This window comes from Sciurus vulgaris, assembly GCF_902686455.1.
Source record: "Sciurus vulgaris genome assembly, chromosome: 5".
NCBI lineage: Eukaryota > Metazoa > Chordata > Mammalia > Rodentia > Sciuridae > Sciurus > Sciurus vulgaris.
The window spans coordinates 1141683-1154477 of NC_136465.1; the positions used below are offsets into that span (position 1 = coordinate 1141683).

General features: G+C 55.6%; 1 protein-coding gene across 1 annotated transcript in view; it reads left to right on the plus strand.

Moving 5' to 3' along the window:
- ARHGEF10 (Rho guanine nucleotide exchange factor 10) overlaps positions 1-12795 on the plus strand; it is a 115325-nt gene that overhangs the window by 73343 nt on the left and 29187 nt on the right.

A 12795-nucleotide genomic window follows, 5' to 3' on the forward strand; every position in this document is an offset into this window, starting at 1 on the left:
TGTGGCCTGCGTGTGCAGCCCCTCGGCGCCCGGCCCGTCGTCATGAGTAGCAGAGTCCCGTCCTCTTTGGACGTGGCAGCATGCCCTTGCCTGTGGGTAGACCTGTAAGCACCCCAGCCTCTGCCGTTCCTTGTCATGGACTCCGGGTTCGTCCGTGTCCTGGCCGTTGATAATGCTGCTGTGGACCCCGGAGTGCGGCGTCTGCTCAGGATCTCACATTGTCCCTCAGGGTGTGTCTGGCAAGGGACGCTGGGTCTGTTTTTTCGTGTTTCCAGGTGTCTGTACTGATTCACTTGCCCTCCAGCAGAGCAGAGCGCCCCTTTGCTGCCCCTCCTACTGGCCAGCCAGCCTGACAGGTGGGCAGCAGTATCTCGTGTGGCCTCGATCTACCTTTCCCCGGTGCTTAAGGATGTTGGGTGCCTTTCCTGCACCTTTTGGCCAAATTTCAAAAGTTTTAACAATTTGATAGTCTTCCTTGCTTCCGTGCGGCTGGTGAGGTGGAACTCAGCTCAGAATTCTGTGGGCGCTTCAGCCCTGATGTCCTGCGTCCTACTCTTGGGGCTGCTGCCAGAGGTGGACACGCTGGGAGGGGTCCTGGTCCTCCAGGGTGCACACATTGGGGGTCCTGTGGGCCACAGCCCTGAGTTGGCGTCCTCTGCGATGCTCGAGGACTGGCTCGTGCCTGGTCGGCGGCTCCCGAGGGTGGTGGCTCCCGAGGTGGCAGCTCCGGCCCCCACTCGCGCTCTGCTTGCTCCCCTGCTGTGCTCCGCGCCATCTCGGGGAGCCCTTAGGAGCCTTGCCCTCACTCCACATTCATGCCACTCCTCCCTTTGAATGGCTCTGTGACAGTCGGTTTGGGAAAGTGCTGAAGGCAGAGCGTAGGCATCACTGCCTAGCAACCAGAGCTGAGGAAAGGACATGGCTGCCAGCGAGAACCAAGCAAGGCGCCGCGCCCCCGCACCCCGCGGGCCCCTGCGCGGTGCTGGCCCTCATGGACAGGTGACGTTCACTTGCCCTAGTGCAGGCTTGCAGCGGGTCACCTGGGACCCTCCAGGAGCCATGCATCGGATTGGCTTCCAGACCTCCAGGCGTGTTGTAAATTGTTGTGCATATTTTCTGGGTGCTTTCCTGAGTCGGGGCTTGTGAAGGGAAGAGGAAGCGTCTGGATCAGCGTGTGCAGTAGCTTCGCTTGGGCGTCTCCTCCCGTCCCGCGTCTGTGCTCCGTCGGGGAGGATGGCTTTCCCTGTGGTCAGAGCAGTGACTCGGGTTCGAGCCCTGCGGGTCTTCATGGCCTGGGCTCATTTTCAGTGAGCAGATGACAGAGCACTCCAAGCTTACAAGTAGCAAAGCAGGATCCCCGTGGGGGACGGAGGCCAGCCTTGCTCCTCAGGGGCCTTCCTAACCAGCCAGCTTCCTGCGGGACCGGCTGCTGGAGACCTTTTCCCAGGCTTGAACCCTTCCTAGCCAGACGGTTCCTGACATACTGTGGGAATAATAGTACATATTCAAGCATGTTTTAAAGGGAGCGCTCATTTGCATGTTCAAATATCAATCATTTCATTTTGTAAGTCCTATTACTTTTGTGGTTAGTTATATAAACCTTAAAAATGAGAGTACAGCATAAATAGAATTAGGGACAAAGATTACTCAGTCATTTTCAAGTAGTTGCAAAGAAAGCCTTGTTGTAAGCCAGCACCCATTCATGGTTAAAAAAACAGCAAAAGAAACTAGGGACAGAAAGAGCTTGCCTCACCATCCTAAAGGCATGGAGACTCCAAGCCAGCATCATGGTGAAGGGGGAGAAAGCACACCGTACCATCTGGAAAAGACAAGGTTCTCCACTCTGCACTCCTGTTTAAATAGTGCTAGAAATTCTAGCCGGAGCAAGTAGGCAAGAGAAGGAAATAAAAAGGCTAAAATAGGAAAGAAAGAAGGCAAACCATCACTGTCTGCAGATGATATGATCCTATACCAGAAGATCCAAAGAACTCCACCAGAAGACTGCCAGAGCGGCTCATGTTCACGTTCACGGACAGGCAGAATCAATATTGCTAACAAGGCCACACTACCAAGAGCGGTACACAGACTCAGGGCAGTCGCCCTCAACATGCCAATGACGCTTTCTAGTTCTTTATAGAACTAGGAAAAGCAAGCCATAACACTCCTTAAGAGGAATAAACCACCCAGAACAGCCAAAGCAATTCTAAGCCTAAAAGCAAAGCTGGAGGGCTTCACGATTTCTGGCTTTAAACTATGCTGCAGAGCTATGGTGATAAAACTGCACGGTATTGGCATGGAAACAGACACGGAGACCCATGGGACAGAGCAGAGGACGGAGACAGCCCACACGTCTGCAGCCATCTGAACCTCGACCGAGGTGCCAAAAACCTACACGGAGGAAAAGGAGGCCCTCTTAACAAATGGTGCTGGGACAGCTGGCCATCCTCACATAGAGGGGTGAGGCTGACCCCTCTCACCCGCACCACGGTCCACTCGGCTGGCCGTCCTCACGTAGAGGGGTGAGGCTGACCCCTCTCACCCGCACCGCAGTCCACTCAGAATGGATCAAAGACCTCAGAATCAGACTGGAAACCATGGCCCGCCCAGAGGACAGTGCAGGGCCAATACTCCAGATTTTAGGCACAGGCAGTGACTTTCTCACTAGGACCCTAAGCTCTGGTAATAATGCCAAGAGTTAATAGATCGAATTAAAGCATCAGATCAGAAAGCTTCTGACCAGCAAGGAAACAATTAGGAATGTGAAGAGAGAACCACCGAATGGGAGAAAATCTTTGCCAGCTTGCTTTTCTGGCAGAGGATTAATATCCAGAATATATAAAGAACTAAAAAAGTTTCACATCAAAAATTAAGCAGCTCGCCCAGCTGCCCCTTCTGCCCTGGCCCTCAGACTCTTCCATCTCTGGTCCTCCCTCCTCTGCAGGCCCAACTCCCATATGGCGGGTGCACCCAGGTCTGTCCCGGGTTTCCGGATGCGTGGCTTGTGGTGAGTGGCACTACTCGGTCAGTACCAGCTGAGCAGTGCGTTCCAGGGCCACGAGCTGGCCAGCCTGTTGTGCTGCCTCTCTCAATCTGGGGCCTTTGTGTCTGTGTCCCGAAGAGACTGCACCACCCACTTTTGGGCCTGGACAGTTAGTAGTTTATTATCTGGAAAATTTGGGACATTACTTAGTGGCTCATGGGACACAAACTGCCAGAGTTTGACTGAATGACCAAATTGGTGATGCACCTGACAGGGTCATCCTGCTGCGGCATGGGCAGTAGAGATCTGACCTGGACAGGGCGTGGTGTGAATGGCCTCAGCAGGTAGAGCTGTACGCAGTGGAAGGCTGCGCGATGCGAGAGGACTCTGTGTAAGAGGCTTGGCGGATTTTGAGCGAAACAATTTCTTTCCCTCTGCAAATGATGCTAGAATTGGAAGGTGGCAGAGCACTGGCAGAGTGTATCAGAAGTCTAAGAAGGTACGTACAGATCGTATAGTGCAAGTCCGACTTCCCCAATTGTAAAGAGTTTGTGACAACAGCCGAAGGTAGACCTGGAAATCTGGAAAAAGGGGGCATGGTCTAGGCTCACGGTGCTGCTGTGTCTGGCTGAAGGCTGGGCGGCGGGTCGGCGAGCGACGGTGTGCTAGTAGAGTGTCCACAGTCAGAGGGTCAACAGCAAGGCTGAGGAAATCCAGGCTCTGAGAAGAGCTCCCAGGCAACCGTGGATCCAGGATGGTGATCTAGGGCACTGCAGTGAGCAGCTTCCGGGCGGGCACTTCTGAACGAACCTCGTACTAGAGCAGGGGAGTGCCGTGAGGGAAGGTGGGTGACAGCTGGGGACAATGGCTCCCTGGTGCTGACCAGCAAGCTTCTGGAAGAGTCTTACATGAAGAGAAAGAATCTGATCGTGTTTCCTCAGTTGATGTTGATGAAGGCGGACCATCACGTTAAGTGCCAAAGAACACCCGAGCTGATCCCGGGCTAACTGCACACGGTGTCTTGCAGAAGATTGATTTCAGATCAGGTGGCCGAATTTATTATTGACAGCACAGAAGGTCAAGTGCTGGGACTGGGAACGCGGTTGCCAGATCCGTTTACAGATGGTGCTGGTATGCTCCGGGCTCTTCAGGATCTTCCAGCACCCGGAGCAGCAGATCCTTGTGCAGGTGCTGGCTCTTACGTGCCGGATTCTGCAAGGATGGGTGCTACTAACCTGGCTGGAGTCGGTCCGTTGGGGGAGAATTGCCTACCAATCAGCTGCATCTAAAACAGTGAATATCTGCTTCTCTAAAAAATAAGCTGTCACCTTTGACCAAGTGAAACCTACATGAATATTAGGAAAGCTGAAGGAGCTTCATGCAACTGCACCTGAAAAGAAAAAGCCAGCTGAGGGTGACTTATACTTCTTGAAAAGATATTGTCTCTAATATGTAATAGTCCTTCAGAGGAAACCCACAGCCTGGCACGAACGGTTCTGTGGAAAGCGATCAGCTGGCCTGAAGACATTGTCTTTCCCGCACTTGACACACTTTGGCTGTCAGTTACACATCCCAGTGTGAGTGAGAACTTCTGCAGAGAAAGGGAGGCTCAGCTAGCAGTCACCAGTCTCTGAGCCCCAAAGGGAAGCCAGCACACCAGCTGCTTGCTCTCAAGACTTTGTGCAGTTAGTTGCTTTGTTGTCCAGGCAGGACAAAAGCTCATGATGTCCCAGAGGGAAGTGCTCATGTCCCACGCAGAACTGGTTAGGGCCAAGCACTGCTGCGTGGTGAGCAGGCCGGGCCTCCGCTCCTCACCCACGGACCGGGGCTGGCTGTGCAGCGTGGCGCTGCACTGGTGTGCGATGTCTCTTTGGAATGCTGCTTGCCCTTGAATGCATGCCCAGGGTGGGGGCTGGGGCACGTGGCAGCCTGTTTCCAGTTTCTGAGGAGCCCATGCTGTGCCCGCAGCTGGGGACACTCCGTCAGCAGTGTGGGAGTCCCCTCCTGTGGCACCCTCACCAGCACCTGCTGTCTTCGGTCTTTCTGATGATCACCTTTCTAACTCGAGTTTTGATTGGCTCCTTGTGCTTTTGATCGGCATTTCCTGATGACTAGTGATGTCGAGAGTTTTTTAATATATTGGTTATCTTCTTTTACGAGATGTTTATGCAGATCATTTGCCCACTTTTTTTTAAAAACTAAACCTTTTTTATGCCTTTATTTTTTATCTTTACGTGGTGCTGAGATCGAGCCCAGAGCCTCATCCGTGCTGGGCGAGTGCCCCCCTCTGAGCCGCAGCCCAGCCCCATTTGCCCATTTTTAATTGGATAAAATGGATGTTTTATTTATGAGCTCCATACACTTTCTGGATATTGACCCTTGGTCAGATGAATATGTTACAAACATTTTTTCCTAACTCTATAGTATTATGGTTTTCATCTGGAATGTTCCCCAAAGGCCAGCGTGCTGAAGGCCTTGTCCCCCGTGCAGAGTTCAAGGCTCTGACCTCACCAGTGGCCTGGTACATGATAGGCTCACAGCTGAGTGGGCTGTGGGCAGTGGTGGTCTCCAGGAGGTGGCCCTGGGTGTGCCTTGCAGACCCATCCTGGCCCCTCTGCCTCCCCCGCTGTGCTCTCTGCAGCTGGAACTGAGAAGCACGCCCCTGTCGATCCTCTGCCGAGATGTGCTGCCTCATCCTCAGCCCAGAGCGTGGGGCCGGACCACAGGCAGACACCTCTGGAACCATGAACCAGAAGGGTCTTTCCCCCGGGACGTTTGAGTCAGTGGTGAGAAGAGCTGACCGCTCGTGTGGTCTGTCTCCTCCCTCTGTCTCCTTGGCTGTGCAGAGGGTCTTAGTTTGATAGAATCCTGTTTGTCTAGTTTTGCTTTTTTGATTGTGCTTTGGGGGTTTTGTTCAAAAAACCTTTGCCAAGGTGGTGGGGAAGTGGATGCTCACGTTTAGAGGACCAAGACTCGGCCACGGAGAAAGCCACTCGGAATGGGCCCTGGTTCTGTTCTCAGCAGGCTTTGGGCTCGCGTTTCCTGCCCTGCCTGTGGGGAAGGGCTACTTCCAGACAAGGCACCTCCAGGGAGACGCCTCTCCACGTGAGTCTAGCTGGTCTGCCTGCCGTCTCCTGCCTGCTCTGTGGAGGCCGTGGGCAGGCCGCCTCCTCTGTGACTGGCAGGCGCAAGGCCTGCGGTGTAGACTGTGCGTTCAGATCCTCCCCAGCTCAGGCCCTCCCCAGCCAGCCTGCTTCCTGCAGGAGCACCTCCTCTCTCGGAGGAGCCATGCTGGCAGGCAGGAGGGGCCAGGGGCTGGGGAGAGTGCTGGGGCGGAGGAAGAGGAGAGCCAAGGGGAGGACAGGGTGGAGGAGGAGGAGAGCAGTTGGGGAGGACAGGGTGGAGGAGGAGAGCAGATGGGAGGACAGGGTGGAGGAGGAGGAGAGCAGATGGGGAGGACAGGGTGGAGGAGGAGGAGGAGAGTTGAGGGGAGGACAGGGTGGAGGAGGAGGAGAGCAGATGGGAGGACAGGGTGGAGGAGGAGAGCTAGGGGAGGACAGGGTGGAGGAGGAGGAGAGCAGTTGGGGAGGATAGGGTGGAGGAGGAGAGAAGATGGGAGGACAGGGTGGAGGAGGAGGAGAGCAGATGGGGAGGACAGGGTGGAGGAGGAGGAGGAGAGCTGATGGAGAGGACAGGGTGGAGGAGGAGGAGAGCAGTTGGGGAGGACAGGGTGGAGGAGGAGAGCAGATGGGGAGGACAGGGTGGAGGGGGAGGAGAGCAGATGGAGAGGACAGGGTGGAGGAGGAGGAGAGCAGATGGAGAGGACAGGGTGGAGGAGGAGGAGAGCAGATGGAGAGGACAGGGTGGAGGAGGAGGAGAGCAGATGGAGAGGACAGGGTGGAGGAGGAGAGCCGAGGGGACGACAGCAAGGAGGAGGAGGAGAGCAGGTGGGGAGGACAGGGTGGAGGAGGAGGAGAGCAGTTGGGGAGGACAGGGTGGAGGAGGGGAGAGAGCAGATGGAGAGGACAGGGGGGGAGGAGGAGAGCAGATGGAGAGGACAGGGTGGAGGAGGAGGAGAGCAGATGGAGAGGACAGGGTGGAGGAGGAGGAGAGCCAGGGGAGGACAGGGCGGAGGAGGAGGAGAGCAGGTGGGGAGGACAGGACGGAGGAGGAGGAGAGCTAGGGGAGGACAGGGTGGAGGAGGAGGAGAGCCGAGGGGAGGACAGGGCGGAGGAGGAGGAGAGCCGAGGGGAGGACAGGGTGGAGGAGGAGAGCAGATGGGGAGGACAGGGTGGGGAGGGGAGAGCCAGGGGAGGACAGGGCGGAGGAGGAGGAGAGGAGGGGAGGACAGGGTGGAGGAGGAGAAGCAGATGGGAGGACAGGCGGAGGAGGAGGAGAGCAGATGGGGAGGACAGGGTGGAGGAGGAGCCGAGGGGAGACAGGGCGGAGGAGGAGGAGGAGAGCAGATGGGAGGACAGGACGGAGGAGGAGGAGAGCTAGGGAGGACAGGGTGGAGGAGGAGGAAGCCGAGGGGGGACAGGGCGGAGGAGGAGGAGAGCCGAGGGAGGACAGGGTGAGGAGGAGGAGCAGATGGGAGGAGGTGGAGGAGGAGGAGAGCCAGGGGAGGACAGGGCGGAGGAGGAGGAGAGCCAGGGGAGGACAGGGTGGAGGAGGAGGAGAGCAGATGGGGAGGACAGGGCGGAGGAGGAGGAGAGCAGATGGGGAGGACAGGGTGGAGGAGGAGAAGAGCCGAGGGGAGGACAGGGCGGAGGAGGAGGAGGAGAGCAGATGGGGAGGACAGGACGGAGGAGGAGGAGAGCAGATGGGGAGGACAGGGTGGAGGAGGAGGAGAGCCAGGGGAGGACAGGGCGGAGGAGGAGGAGAGCCGAGGGGAGGACAGGGTGGAGGAGGAGAGAGCAGATGGGGAGGACAGGGTGGAGGAGGAGGAGAGCCAGGGGAGGACAGGGCGGAGGAGGAGGAGAGCCGAGGGGAGGACAGGGTGGAGGAGGAGGAGAGCAGAGGGGAGGACAGGGCGGAGGAGGAGGAGAGCAGTTGGGGAGGACAGGGTGGAGGAGGAGGAGAGCAGATGGGAGGACAGGGTGGAGGAGGAGAAGAGCCGAGGGGAGGACAGGGCGGAGGAGGAGGACAGCAGATGGGAGGACAGGTGGAGGAGGAGGAGGACAGCAGATGGGGAGGACAGGGCGGAGGAGGAGGAGAGCAGATGGGGAGGACAGGGCGGAGGAGGAGGAGGAGAGCAGTTGGGGAGGACAGGATGGAGGAGGAGGAGAGCAGATGGGGAGAACAGGGCGGAGAAGGAGGAGGAGAGCAGTTGGGGAGGACAGGACGGAGGAGGAGGAGAGCGAGGGGACGACAGGGCGGAGGAGGAGGAGAGCAGATGGGGAGGACAGGACGGAGGAGGAGGAGGAGAGCAGATGGGGAGGACAGGGCGGAGGAGGAGGAGGAGAGCAGATGGGGAGGACAGGGCGGAGGAGGAGGAGGAGAGCAGATGGGGAGGACAGGGCGGAGGAGGAGGAGGAGAGCAGTTGGGGAGGACAGGGCGGAGGAGGAGGAGAGCAGTTGGGGAGGACAGGGCGGAGGAGGAGGAGAGCAGTTGGGGAGGACAGGGCGGAGGAGGAGGAGAACAGTTGGGGAGGACAGGGGAGACAGGGCGGAGGGGAGGAGAGCTAGGGGACAGGGTGGAGGAGGAGGAGAGCAGTTGGGGAGGACAGGGTGGAGGAGGAGGAGAGCAGATGGGAGGACAGGGTGGCGGGGAGAAGAGCCGAGGGGAGGACAGGGCGGAGGAGGACAGCAGATGGGGAGGACAGGGTGGGGGAGGAGGACAGCAGATGGGAGGACAGGGCGAGGAGGAGGAGAGCAGATGGGAGGACAGGGCGGAGGAGGAGGAGGAGAGCAGTTGGGAGGACAGGGCGAGGAGGAGGAGAGCATTGGGAGGACAGGGCGGAGGAGGAGGAGAGCAGTTGGGGAGGACAGGGCGGAGGAGGAGGAGAGCCGATGGTGCTGGCAGGCGCTGTCAGAGCTCAGGAGGAGGCAAGTCCCTGGGAGCTCGTGGCATTCTGGGAGGTGTCGCCCGCCCTGACGAGGAGGGGTGGGCAGTGGTGCAGGTGCTGCCTGGGAGCATGGTAACTGCACCCCAGCCTCCCCTGAGAAGCTCAGTGCTCTTTGGTTCCTGCTCAGGAGTTCCGTTCCCACCCTCCTGGCTGGGCCTGGAGTGGCACCAGCCTGGTGGAGGGTCCTGTGGTGCCCAGGCTGGTGAGCCTTGGGGAGCCCCAGGAAGCCCACCTCCAGAGTGACCTGCAGCTCTTGGCACCGAGGGCTGGACCATGCAGCCCCTGCTTCCTCTCACACAGGAGTCATTCAGCTGACACCCAGAGTTTCCCAGCATTTGCAGGGGTTTCCTTGGAAACGGGCAGCACCATGAGAAGGGGAAGACCCCAGAGACCTTCTCATAGAATTTCAAGTGCTGGAGATTCACTCTTAGGCGACTGGAAATCAGCTGTAACAAAATTTTGAGTTACAGATTTTTTCTTGGTCAATAAATTTTGACCATAGTATAGAACAATGCTTCCGTGGACCGAAGTAACATTTTGAAAAGCCTCTGCACTGTGTCCTGTCGTCCTCTGCTTGCTGGGGGCGTGCTGATCACTGCTTGAGGTCAGCGCACATTTGCACAATATTCATAATACGTATATTAGTCTACAAAATGCTTCACAAACATTGTTCCGTTTGATCCTCAAAGCAGTGCTGTGAGAGAGACAGAAGTGGTATCTTCCCTGCTTTGCAGATTAGGAAACAGACAAGAGCCAAAGGTTTTCAGAAGTTCTCCAGTGTGGATGGTAAGCTAGGCCGTGGAGAAACCCCATCATCAGAGAGTAGCAGGGCCACTGGCCTGCATCTGGGGCAACTCTGGTTAAGTTTAAATGTGTTTCTGTTTCAACATATGACTTCTCACAGAGATTCAATGGGAGAAAAAAACGTTTACACATTCCAGCACGAATGCTGGACTCTTGATATGCCAAGTTTAGACACAGTTGCAAGAAGGCAGCATCCCTTCTACCTGATTCTCACATTCAGAAATGGAGCAGGAGGAACTTAGAGCGGGCCTTCAGCAGGTAGCCATGTGCCATGCAATTGGCACTGGGTGATATTTTGCCTGTGGCATTACTGCCCAAGGGGTACGATTGTGATCAGGTTAGACACCTGTCCTCCAAAACCCAGGTTTCTTCTAGTAAGGGCACACCCAACTGAATACCTGTGCAGATATAAGTACACTATTTGTGGAGTAAAAATAGATGTGGAATACTATAACAAAACGTTAGGATAGAAATAGTCCACACAGGGCCAGTGACCAAGGTGATAGTGATGGAGTTTTGTAGGTGACTGAGCTGTTCTCTGGGCACTGGAGCTGTTCTCTGGGCCCTGGAGCTGTTCTCTGGACCATGATGGTGTTCTCTGGGCCATGATGGTGTTCTGTGAACCATGATGGTGTTCTCTGGGCCCTGATGGTGTTCTTTGTGCCCTGGAGCTGTTCTCTGGACCATGATGGTGTTCTCTGGACCATGATGGTGTTCTGTGAACCATGATGGTGTTCTGTGAACCATGATGGTGTTCTCTGGGCCCTGGAGCTGTTCTCTGGGTCCTGATGGTGTTCTCTGGGCCTGCAGCTGTTCTCTGGGCCCTGTAGCTGTTCTCTGGGCCCTGGAGCGTTCTCTGGGCCATGATGGTGTTCTCTGGTCTCTGCAGCTGTTCCCTGGGCTCTGGAGCTATTTCTCTGGGCCCTGATGGTGTTCTCTGGGCCCTGGAGCTATTCTCTGGACCATGATGGTGTTCTCTGGGCCATGATGGTGTTCTATGAACCATGATGGTGTTCTCTGGGCCCTGATGGTGTTCTTTGGGCCCTGGAGCTGTTCTCTGGACCATGATGGTGTTCTCTGGACCATGATAGTGTTCTGTGAACCATGATGGTGTTCTGTGAACCATGATGGTGTTCTCTGGCCCTGGAGCTGTTCTCTGGGTCCTGATGGTGTTTCTGGGCCTGCAGCTGTTCTCTGGGCCCTGTAGCTGTTCTCTGGGCCCTGGAGCTGTTCTCTGGCCATGATGGTGTTCTCTGGCCTGCAGCTGTTCTCTGGGCCCTGGAGCTGTTGTCTGGGCCCTGGAGCTGTTCTCTGGCCATGATGGTGTTTCTGGGCCTTGGAGCTGTTCTCTGGGTCCTGATGGTGTTCTCTGGGCCTGCGCTGTTCTCTGGGCCCTGGAGCTGTTGTCTGGGCCCTGGAGCTGTTCTCTAGGCCATGATGGTGTTCTGGGCCTTGGAGCTGTTCTCTGGGTCCTGAAGGTGTTCTCTGGGCCTGCAGCTGTTCTCTGGGCCCTGAGCTGTTCTCCTAGCTGACCCAGGAAGCTGTTATATATTTACACATGTACTAAAATTCATAGAGCTGGACACCAAATATAAAAGGTCAGTTTTATTGAATGACATTTATAAAGATAATATAAAATAGGTGTTGATAAATAATAAAGTTAATATAGCATTTATGATTTCATTATAGTTTATAGAGTTATCAAAAGTTCATAGATGAAAGAAAATATGTTATATAGAGTATTTAAGTTATAAGAATTCTGTAAGGAAAAAGTTTTAAAAGTTAGTATGTGTATAAAATCCACTAGGACAGATTTGTCCTCCGTGATACTTCAGAGGCAACTAACCTGAGATTCTGCCTTGATCGGTGATAAAAACCAGTCCTACCATGTGCATAAACCTTCAGTAGTTTTACACCCTCAACCTGAAGTGCCTACAGAATAAATGACTGGCCTCCTACTCTATTTGAGCAGTGGCACTCTTAGATACGTGTGCTCATGAAATGTCTATGAGGGATACGCACATCTTGTTGCTGTCACGTGCACACTGTGTGCAGTAGACAGCCGCAGGACAGGAGCCATGAGCAAGGACCCAGGGCTGGTTGGACATCAGGACCTTGTTCAACACCAGTAAGAATGTCTGGGTGTCCATGTCAGAGCCTCCAACCCAGCTGGGCCCTCATGGCCAGAGCCCTGTGTGACTGCATAGGACCATGTCCAGGCAGCGAGTGCCCTGGTGGACCCAAGGAACCAGTTACTATTCCCCTCTCAGCCACGTGAATCTCTCCTGCCTGGATTTGAGTTCTGGCCCTTCCCTTGGTAGCTGTGTGATCTAAAACCATTGTGTTCATGGACAGTAAAAGACTGGATATTGCCTCTTATGGGTGTGCAGCATGGGCTTTGGATGCAATTCTGAGTGCCCTTCCTTCCTGCCTGTGCATTTGTGGCCTTGGGCAGTTTCCAGCCAGTGTTTCAGCTGGCCAGGGTGTGGCCTGCTCTCTGCCCGCAGGCTGCTGTGGGATTCAGTGCCACTGTGTTGGAATAGCACCTGCAGCCCACATGAGCCTCAGCCAATGGTGGCAGGCCCCACCTGGACAGACCTGAGACGTACCCCCCCACTGCCAGCCAGTGCAGAAGGCCCTTTCCATTCCCTTTTTCCTTTTCGCCCTAATTTAGGAAGGATCACAGAGAATTCTCTGATGTTGGATGACCCCAGATTTTAGAAATTTGGTTCAGATTAAAAATACTGGACATGAGAAAACACCAGTCAAACCAAAGTGTGAGACATTCTGTAAGATATCCCAGAGCATCCTTCACAGCCTGCAGGTCAAGTAAGCAAGAGCGGAGACCAAGGAGTGTGTGACACCTCATGTGCTGCCAGAGCCTGTGGTGGTTCCCAGACGGGGTGGTGCGTCTGGAGAGAGCAGTGACGTTTGGAGAGGTGG